Source organism: Peromyscus maniculatus, chromosome 20 (assembly GCF_049852395.1).
Source record: "Peromyscus maniculatus bairdii isolate BWxNUB_F1_BW_parent chromosome 20, HU_Pman_BW_mat_3.1, whole genome shotgun sequence".
In the NCBI taxonomy this organism is placed as follows: Eukaryota; Metazoa; Chordata; class Mammalia; order Rodentia; family Cricetidae; genus Peromyscus; species Peromyscus maniculatus.
The window spans coordinates 879649-888849 of NC_134871.1; positions in this window are offsets into that span (position 1 = coordinate 879649).

Below are 9201 nucleotides of genomic sequence, written 5' to 3' on the forward strand. Positions count from 1 at the left end.
TTCATAAGGTGTTTCTGTAACTTGTTTCACTGCCAGGAGCTGTTGACTCAGATCCCATGGAAGAGAACTACCAAATGGAAACCAAAAGGCTGCTGATATGTCAGTTGGCAGGACATCCTCCTGGGGTTGACAGGGTGCATTTATGCATTTGTATCTAGTCTTTGCATCTGCCTTCAACCCAACCCCTACCCTCTGTGAGGAGACACAAGCCTGCTATTTGTCAGTCTTTCTATGCCACTGAGAATGTGCTGCTGCTGCGGTCTATTGCAACAGGCGGTTGGTTGGCAAGGCAGATGGACACCTGTTGAGGTTGAGTCATTCCTATTCACAGGATGTGCCTAGCAAGCTGCATGTGGAGTGTTCAGTTAAGGATAAGAGGCTTGACTCACCCAATATGGTGCAGCTGATGCTCTCATTCATTGGCAGCTCTTAGGGGAAACCAGAGAGGCATGGTCTAATTTCACTTGCTCCTCATCTTCCTTTATGCCAGATGGATGACTGCAGTGGCATGCTCATGCACATTTGTTCAGGCTCATGGACCTTACAAGGAATTATGTTGGGCTTGAAGGAAATCAACCTTTTCATGGAAATTAAGATGAGTGATGGTGGCCTTGATAGGACTCCTCAACCAATCTCTGATGCTTTCTTTTTATATTCCCAGCTTTGTTAGCACAGAGACTTAGGTCAAAGTTCAGGCCATTGTAGATTAAAAACTGTTCCCATAAGAAAAAAACAAATATAACAAAAAACAAAACAGCAATAACCAAAACCCCTTGATCTTAGCTAACACTTTTGTCATAACTAATATGTAACTTTTGCATTTTTCAGCAAATCCTACCGGCGTGCACCGCCACCACCACCAGCAACTTTTGCATTTTTAAATGAACCAAATGGCTTTTAATATTGCTACTTCTAGGACAATCTAAACAACTAATGCTTTTCTCAGTTGCCTCTCCACAGTTTCAAGCTGGAAGGGATTTTTTTTAATCTGAAAACACACCTAGAAGTGGAAACTTTGGGTTTTGAAAACAAGTTCCCTATTGGCTTAAAAAATACTCAAAGATAAATCTTGTAGGAATTTGGATGACACATTCTCAAAGTCACTTGGTTTACACCAGGAGTCCTTTCTTTAGAAGTGGTGCTTTCTTTTCCTTCTCTATTGAATGAACTGAAACACACACACACACACACACACACACACACACACACACACACACACACACACACACACACACCAGTGGAAGACAAAACCTTGTTACGAAAGAACAAGATTACAGTATGCAATTTGAAAGCATGAGCTTTTCTTTTCTTCCTCTGCTGCTTTAAACTGGCCAGCCCAGTTAGGCACCGTCATATTGGGACTACAGGGCTTTCTGGTTACACTACTGCCACACTGGTCTGCTCACTCAGAGAAGAAGGTAGGCTCTTCATTCAGATCCCACAGAAGGTACTCATGAGAGATCACAAAGCAACCCTTTTACAAATTCCTAATTTTTCTTCTGGAAAGGAGTCTAACAGATGTAAAGAGAAGGGTAGATATTTGAAGCTCCCCCACTTTAAAGAGGGCAGACACACCCATTTTTAAGAGTCTGAAATTTTGTCAGGAAAGAAGGAACACGACTTTTTTTTCTCTACAGTGACCATGCTCAAATAAAGGATGTGTTGAAACATAGAAGAATAGGTAAAAGTCTTCATTTGCATCTAAGGGGTACTAAGTTTGAAATCTTGGTCTTCTTTTTAAGACTTATTTTTACTTTAAATTATGTGTATTCTGTCTGTATGGGGCTGTGTATTTAAATGCAGTGCCAATGGGGGCCAGAGGAGGGCATTGTTTTCCCTGGACCTGGAGTTATACAGGTGGTTGTGAGCTGCCAGATGTGAGTGCTGGGAACTGAACTTAGGCCCTCTTCAAGAATATTTGTGCTCTTAACTGCTAAGCCATCTCTCTCCCTGATCTTCCATTCACTAGAGGTGAGATTTTTTTTTTTCTGACTGAAGGGGGATTGTGAGACTCAAAGTTTCCTTCAAATCTAGAGATGAGAAACTATGGTGAGTACTAACTCTGAAGCCAGAAAGACCTCTGCTTGATTAATCTCAGTCAGGTTTTACATTTGGAAAGAAAAAAAATGTGAGAATACCTTCCATTTTACAGGCTTACTTGGGATAGTTGATGAAAGATTGTAGATGGACCAGAATTTAATGTATAGTAAATGATAAATAAATGTTATTTTTAAAACCAAAGAACTGGTGGTAATGTTTTATTTACTTAGGCTGTGAAATTATGACATTTTGTGGGTTTATATATCAGGACAAATGCTCAAAAAACAAAGTTTGCTCACCTAATCATTTCTAGGGCTTTGTTCATAATTTTTTATCTGTCAGTTCTAATAGATATCCTCCAAAGATACATTAGCTCTATAAAGTCTGATGATACACTGAATATCTTTTTAACTATATAAGTTGAGTACAACATGCAACTTAAGGCTGTTCACAGCTCCAAAACAACAATGGCTTTTGATTGCTAGGAGTGGTTGGTAGGAGTGGTCTAAACTTGATGAATGTTCAAAGACTTCATGACCTTCTGCTTTTGAATTCACTTCTTCTAAGCGGGCCTGAGCAAACCAATGGGTTGGAGGGGTGGCTGACTGACATTAGCGATTTTCATATGTTTAAGCAGAATAAGTATGAAAAATGTCAGTTCAAGGACAGTCCATAGTAGAGATGGTCTCCAGATACTTCTGATCCTCCAGCTCCTTCATGTTCCTCCAACAGCTCTACAAATACAACTCTCATCCTCGATGCTTCCTAAGAGATATTCACCATATTGTTCAATATCATCTAAATGGCAATGTATACCCCCAAACTCAACACATCAACAAATCTAACAAGCTCATAAAAGAAAAGCAAACACTGAAAAAAAAATGGATTTGATAACCCCACACTCACACCTGGAAAAGTTTTGCTAAATTTCTCTGTATTCAAAAATTCAGGTGGAGAAGAAAATGTAATGGCAAAAAGCTTAATGAGTTACTAGTGGATTAAGATATGATCCTCTCATAAGTCAGGGATTTCCTGTGTTAAACAGTACCATCTAATTGTCATATTAATTAATGTTTTATCTATACATAATGTATTAGAAAGGGTTGATAATGACTGCCTTGGAGCACCTTTCAAACACAAGACACACTACTGTGCTCACTGAATCTGTATTTTATGACAATGAGCATTTTTAAAAGAAGACTTAGTGAGAGGTGAAACAAGGAAAATTGTGTATATACATAATGGACTGTAACTGTGTCAAGATGGAACAATCTCACAAATAAATTTAGCCAATATATTATATATGCAAATATTAAAAATAGCTGATCAATATTGTAATTATTTAGGAATTCTTACATATGCTCTTTTAAAAATGAAGATAAGCAAGTATAACAATGAAAACTACAAAAGTCAGTTTAGGGATTTTGACTTAGATGGAGCAAGAAAGATACTTATAGTGATAGTACCATGAAGGAAATAAAGTGGACTAATGTTACTACTAATATTTCTTTTTGTAAAATGAAATAAAGTTTTTTTTGGCATTATTCCTTGTAAATATTTAGGATCTCAAAAAATAGGAAAGCATGTTTTGTTACCTAGATTTATAAAGACACATTCATATGTGTGCAGAGCATGCACATGTATTCAGTACTTCACACCAAATTCCTCACTCTTTCTTAGCAAAGTAAATATGATGTAACTCTATTTTCTTTCCAAATATTGTGCCCAATCACTCTTTCCATGAAGCTCATCAAGCCCCTCTAATAGCTCAAGTCATTTCTGACATGTATCATGCTCTCTGGGTGGTCTATTTACCTGCCTCCTTGCTATTTAAAACTGAGCTTGATTGTCATCCTCTCACACATCATTCCCTGAACAGCCTAGTGGTAGAGGTCTACCACTCCCATCACCTTAACTCATCTCTTCTTGTGGTCCATGTATCTGTTGTATTTTTTTCTAACTTGCTTCACTGCTGCAGCTTCCACCTAGTCGTCCATCATCAAGAATTTTAAACTTAACTGCTTGTTTCCCACTGGGTCCCTTAGAATCTGGAGGTCTGCCTGTATTGAAGGCAAGCAATAAGTGTGTGTTGAGCTTCTGAAGGACAATTAGGGTAGAAAACTATAAGAAAACATACAGCCTACTGGCTTGCTACCTTCACATTAAGAAAATAGAAACTATTTTTTTTTTAAATGTTGAAATGTTTATATTCAATTTTGGCTATGTCTTAGCCCTGGAGTCTTATGAAAGTTACTATGTATCTATGAATATTTGTTTATATGGAAATTATGGAGGACAATCAGATGTGGTTATCCTCAGTCCCAGGTAAGAACCCATATATTTGTCATTTCACTATAAACAAATGAGAAACACTGAATAACTAGCTGACCTACAACCATTCAGCTCCATTATCTCCAGGGACCACAATTCCTGCTAGATGTATAGTCTTCAGCACTTAAGAAAAGGTAAATTTCATGTGAAATAAAAAGGCTTTATGTTAAATAAGGAGTCTTGCATAAAAATTCAAAATTTAAAACTCTACAAAAAGAAAGAAAAAAGGAGAAAAATAAAAGTAAACCTAAAATTCAAAGAAAGAATATGGGTCTATCCACATCTGTATACCTTTAAGTCCTACATTTTTCCACCGTCTCCAAGTCACCTAAGAAAAATATTTAATATATCTGTAAACTAAGAAATATGTAATGGGGCAATGGATGACTCAGCATTCAGGAGTACAGGAATTGCCATTTCATAACTTCCAGCAAAATTACCTTTCAGGTCTTTCCAAATCAACATTTCTCAATCTTTAAAGAAATTTACTAGTTTTATTCAAGATCTGCCTAAATGTAGCTGTGAGATCTTAAACAAATTCCTTAAATAAATGGAAAAATGAAGGCCCCATAGAAGATGTCTAGGTTAAGGGAATTACTATGTGGAAAGCACTTAGAAGAATGTTCAATATGGCAAACAGCACTTAATTGTCAGCAAAATGAACAAAGATATTCATGTCCTACTAACTTTGGAATGTTAATTTTAATCTTGTGCTCACAATAAATGATTGGTCCCTTTACACATGTTTCATTCAAGATTCTAAATGAGTTGACTACATCTCCACTCAGGTATATTTCCAGATTTAGAACAGCTTTTTACAGCACCAACGTTAATGTGGGGATTCTATGATTTGGAAACAGTTATCCAAAGACAGAAAAAGTAGCTTGTAAGAATATAGTTGGCTAAAGGTAAGATTTATAGTATCCTTAGCTACCTAAGTCAAAATAAGAGAAGAATCACTAGAAAATCATAAAACTGTTTGCCACAAAGTACACATATACTAAAGGCTGCATGCAAAAAGAATTGAAATGTTGAAATGGTTATCATGTCAGGGTACCAGGTCTCTTTATGTTATCTAGCCATTTCTATCTAGAACTGGAAATATGTGTTATCTCCTATACCTTTAATCATTATATCATTTTTCTTCTTTTTAAAAAATTTTATTAGTTTTTTTCATACAATATGTTTTGATCATATTTACCCTCCCTCAACTCCTCCTAGATCCTCCCCATCTTCTTACTCACTCAATTTCATATTTTTCTCTCTCAAAAAAATAAAGGAAAAGAACAAAATTCTTTGCTCCCAAGACACTTATATTTCATAAACCAAGACATAGCACTGAAAATGGATGGAGAAGATTTTACTGGTTCTTTCCTATTTCTATGTATCTACAACTTTTTGAGGTTTTATTTTACTTATTCAGTAAACAATGACAATTTACTATGTGTCAAGCTTCAAGTATACCAATTTCAGTGAAAAATAACTTACCTTTACATAACATTTTCAAAATCTAATGAGAGAGGGGAGGGGGAGACAGAGGGGAACAGAGAGAGAGAGACATGGGGGAGAAATAGACACTTCCCTTTTTCAGTCCTTGGATTTTTGTCTGGTTTGAACCTTTTGCAAGTCTTGTCCATGCTGTTTCATTCTTTGTGTGTACTTCAGTCCTGTTGTGTCTGGGAGATAGGTTCCTTGGAGTCATCCATCCTCTCTGGCTCTTACAATCTTTCCACATCTTCTTCTGCATAGATTCCTGAGCTTTGGTGGGGGAGGGCTTTGACAAAGTCATCTTATTTAGAGCTGAGTACTCAAGGTCTCTCACTCCCTGCACATTGTCCAGTTGTATATCTCTTTGGTTAATTACTATTTACTACAAGAAAAACCTTCTCTGTTAAGGATTGAGTGATGCTCTGATCTATGGGTATAGCAATATGTCATAAGGAGTCATTTTATTTTTATGTTCCTTTATCAGAATAATAGTAATAGGTTTTCCTCTAGGCCTATGAATGGTCTGGTCTCAGGTTTTTGTCCACTTTTGCAGTAATAGTTGTGGGTTCCATCTTATGAAGTGGAAGTTGTAAGTTGTAAGTTGAAGATTTTTGTAGTTGAATAATGTGAATGATTACTCTTCTCTTCTAGTCTTCTAGTAACATTCAAAGTAACCTCTTGTGCCATGAATGCTAGTCTGTAGGGATGAAGCTTTTAGCTAGGCACCAGCTTGATTTCTCCATATTTTATGTCATGACTGAGTTGTGTCTTTAACAATAGAACCTTACCATCAGGTTATGCAGAATAACCATTATTCTTGGAAATACCCTTTGATGTTTGGAGAGGTCTATGGGATCCCTTTTATCATTGACTCAGTGAGATGTAACCCATTTTTGGTAGTGGAAATTTTACTTGGTGGCATAAGATGCCTGGATGGGGTGTTGTCTACCCCACTAAAAAGTGGCTCTATACATATTTTAGGAAGCTTCTACAGTGGTAGGATTTGATGTGTCTTTTCAAAAGGCCTTTAGTGTTAGTTGTCCCATCTCTGAATTCTTTAAAATTATTTTTAAGCTATCTTGTAAGTGTGATAGGCTTCATCATGATATTTTCATATACATATGTCATTACACTTTGCTATTATCTAGTTACTAATCTTCACTGATAATTTTCTTTGCTCCCAAGACACTTATATTTCATAAACCAAGACATAGCACTGAAAATGGATGGAGAAGATTTTACTGGCTCTTTCCTATTTCTATGTATCTACAACTTTTTGAAGTTTTATTTTACTTATTCAGTAAACAATGACAATTTACTATGTGTCAAGCTTCAAGTATACCAATTTCAGTGAAAAATAACTTACCTTTACATAACATTTTCAAAATCTAATGAGAGAGGGGAGGGGGAGACAGAGGGGAACAGAGAGAGAGAGACATGGGGGAGAAATAGACACAGAGACAGAAAGACAGGAAAAGAGAAATAATCAACAGTGTGGAGGAAGAACAATAGTAAGAAGAGAGTAGGAGAGATCCATGCCATAGAAAAGCAGAATTTTAATGAAAGAAAATAAGTGGCATATCAAAGATCAATGTTGGGAATTTTTATGAGTTCAACAATTTAGAGGAGAAACAGCTAATGCAAATTTTGAATAAAACAAGATCAGGGTGCTATGTTGACTGAAGACCCCAAATGGAGCTGGCATGAGCTAGGAGCTCAAGGAGGTGGTAAGGATGGTCCACACCAACAGAAGCAATTAGTGGAAGTTCCAAATGAGAAGATAACTCATATGGTGCCTGCAGCAGCTTGAGGAATCATCATTCTATTTCACTTTTTCCAAAGGAAGATGATGTATCTTGCCACCCATCCCAGAGAAGTGATACATTCTCAGAATTCATATGGTCCATATGCTTCAATTGATAGATGTCCCATGATGAGTTCTAGAGAAGGAAACTGATTTGCCTACAGAGATGTTACCTAGTGTAGTCACCTAACCTAGAATCCACTTAGCATTCTTCATCAGAATTCTCTCTGAGGCCTGGCTTCATCTCCTTTCCAGGAATCACTGGAGGATCTAACACAGAAGCCAGAAAACTCTTTTGTGAGTTAGGTTAGCTTGTGGCCCTGTGTTGTAGTCACTGAGCTTTGCTTCAGCAACTTGATATTGCATGAACCTATGACCATGCCTCCGTCTCAATTGACATTGCAGGCTGCATAAGTGCCATTCTTTGTTGTCATCTATATTGTATCAAGTATCAGGTCAATTAGACATGATTGATACAATAGCAACTTTGTTCCCAGCCATTGATAAAACCACATTGTCTGCTTTGTTCATTGGGATATTATATCCTCCCTTAACTTTCTAGGCAGCTTCTCTAGGGCATCTTCCCTTTGAGACTTTCATGAAGTCTCAAAGCCAGTCAAAGGCTATAGTTTCTATGGTCATGTCTGTATTACCTTCTAGCATAGTTCAAATCTTATTCCTTTTTTGTAAACCAAAGTGACATTGCACTTCACTCATTTGTAATAATCTATAGTGGCTGAGGCCAGGTCAGTAGGAGAGTAGAGAAGGTCAGGATATGTTACAAGCTTCTAGAGATAGCACCTTTGTGCCAGCAGCATCTTCTGACCACGGTTGTAAGCAAAAGTCCTCAGCTAAAATATTCACATCACTAGGGGATGGGACCAGCATATATCAAAGAAGAGAGATCCCAGGAGATGCAGTTAGAGTGCCAGTATCCTTTGTGATCATCACAAAAGAGAGATACAGAAGGCAGCAGGTGAACTGTAATGAGTGGAGTTCTGAGAAATGAGTGTAAAACAGACTCACATGGCTGTGTGCTAACCCAGAGTGAAGAGAGATTACTTGCAGGGTGATGTCAGTGAATATAGCTCAGGAGGATATGCTGGAGGAAGCAAAGAGAAAAATCACATCCCAAATGTGGTCCTTGACAGGAAAGATTTGTCCAAGACTACCATCCAAAACAAACTCCCTTGTTTCACAGTCCAACCTGACAGGAGGGCAGTTGGTGGTTTCTATTGGGACGAATGAAGAACTTGCCTTCTGAATGTCATTAGGGTATAGCATGACAAACGGAGGTTTGATGTGGTGAATTGAGGATGAAGTTCCCTCTTCCCAGGCAATCATCCAAACACTCTGTTCTTGTTAATAATCCTCTAGCAGGGCCAGAGAAGCGCACACTACAAATGTGTAGATTGATATCAGCATGTGCTGGGAACAGCTCCAAACCGAGCTTTCAGCAGTTTGTAAGGATATATATGAGGCTCAAAGCAAAGGCTATAGATTGGGCTGACCCTGTAAGAGGGAGGAAACAGACCGTT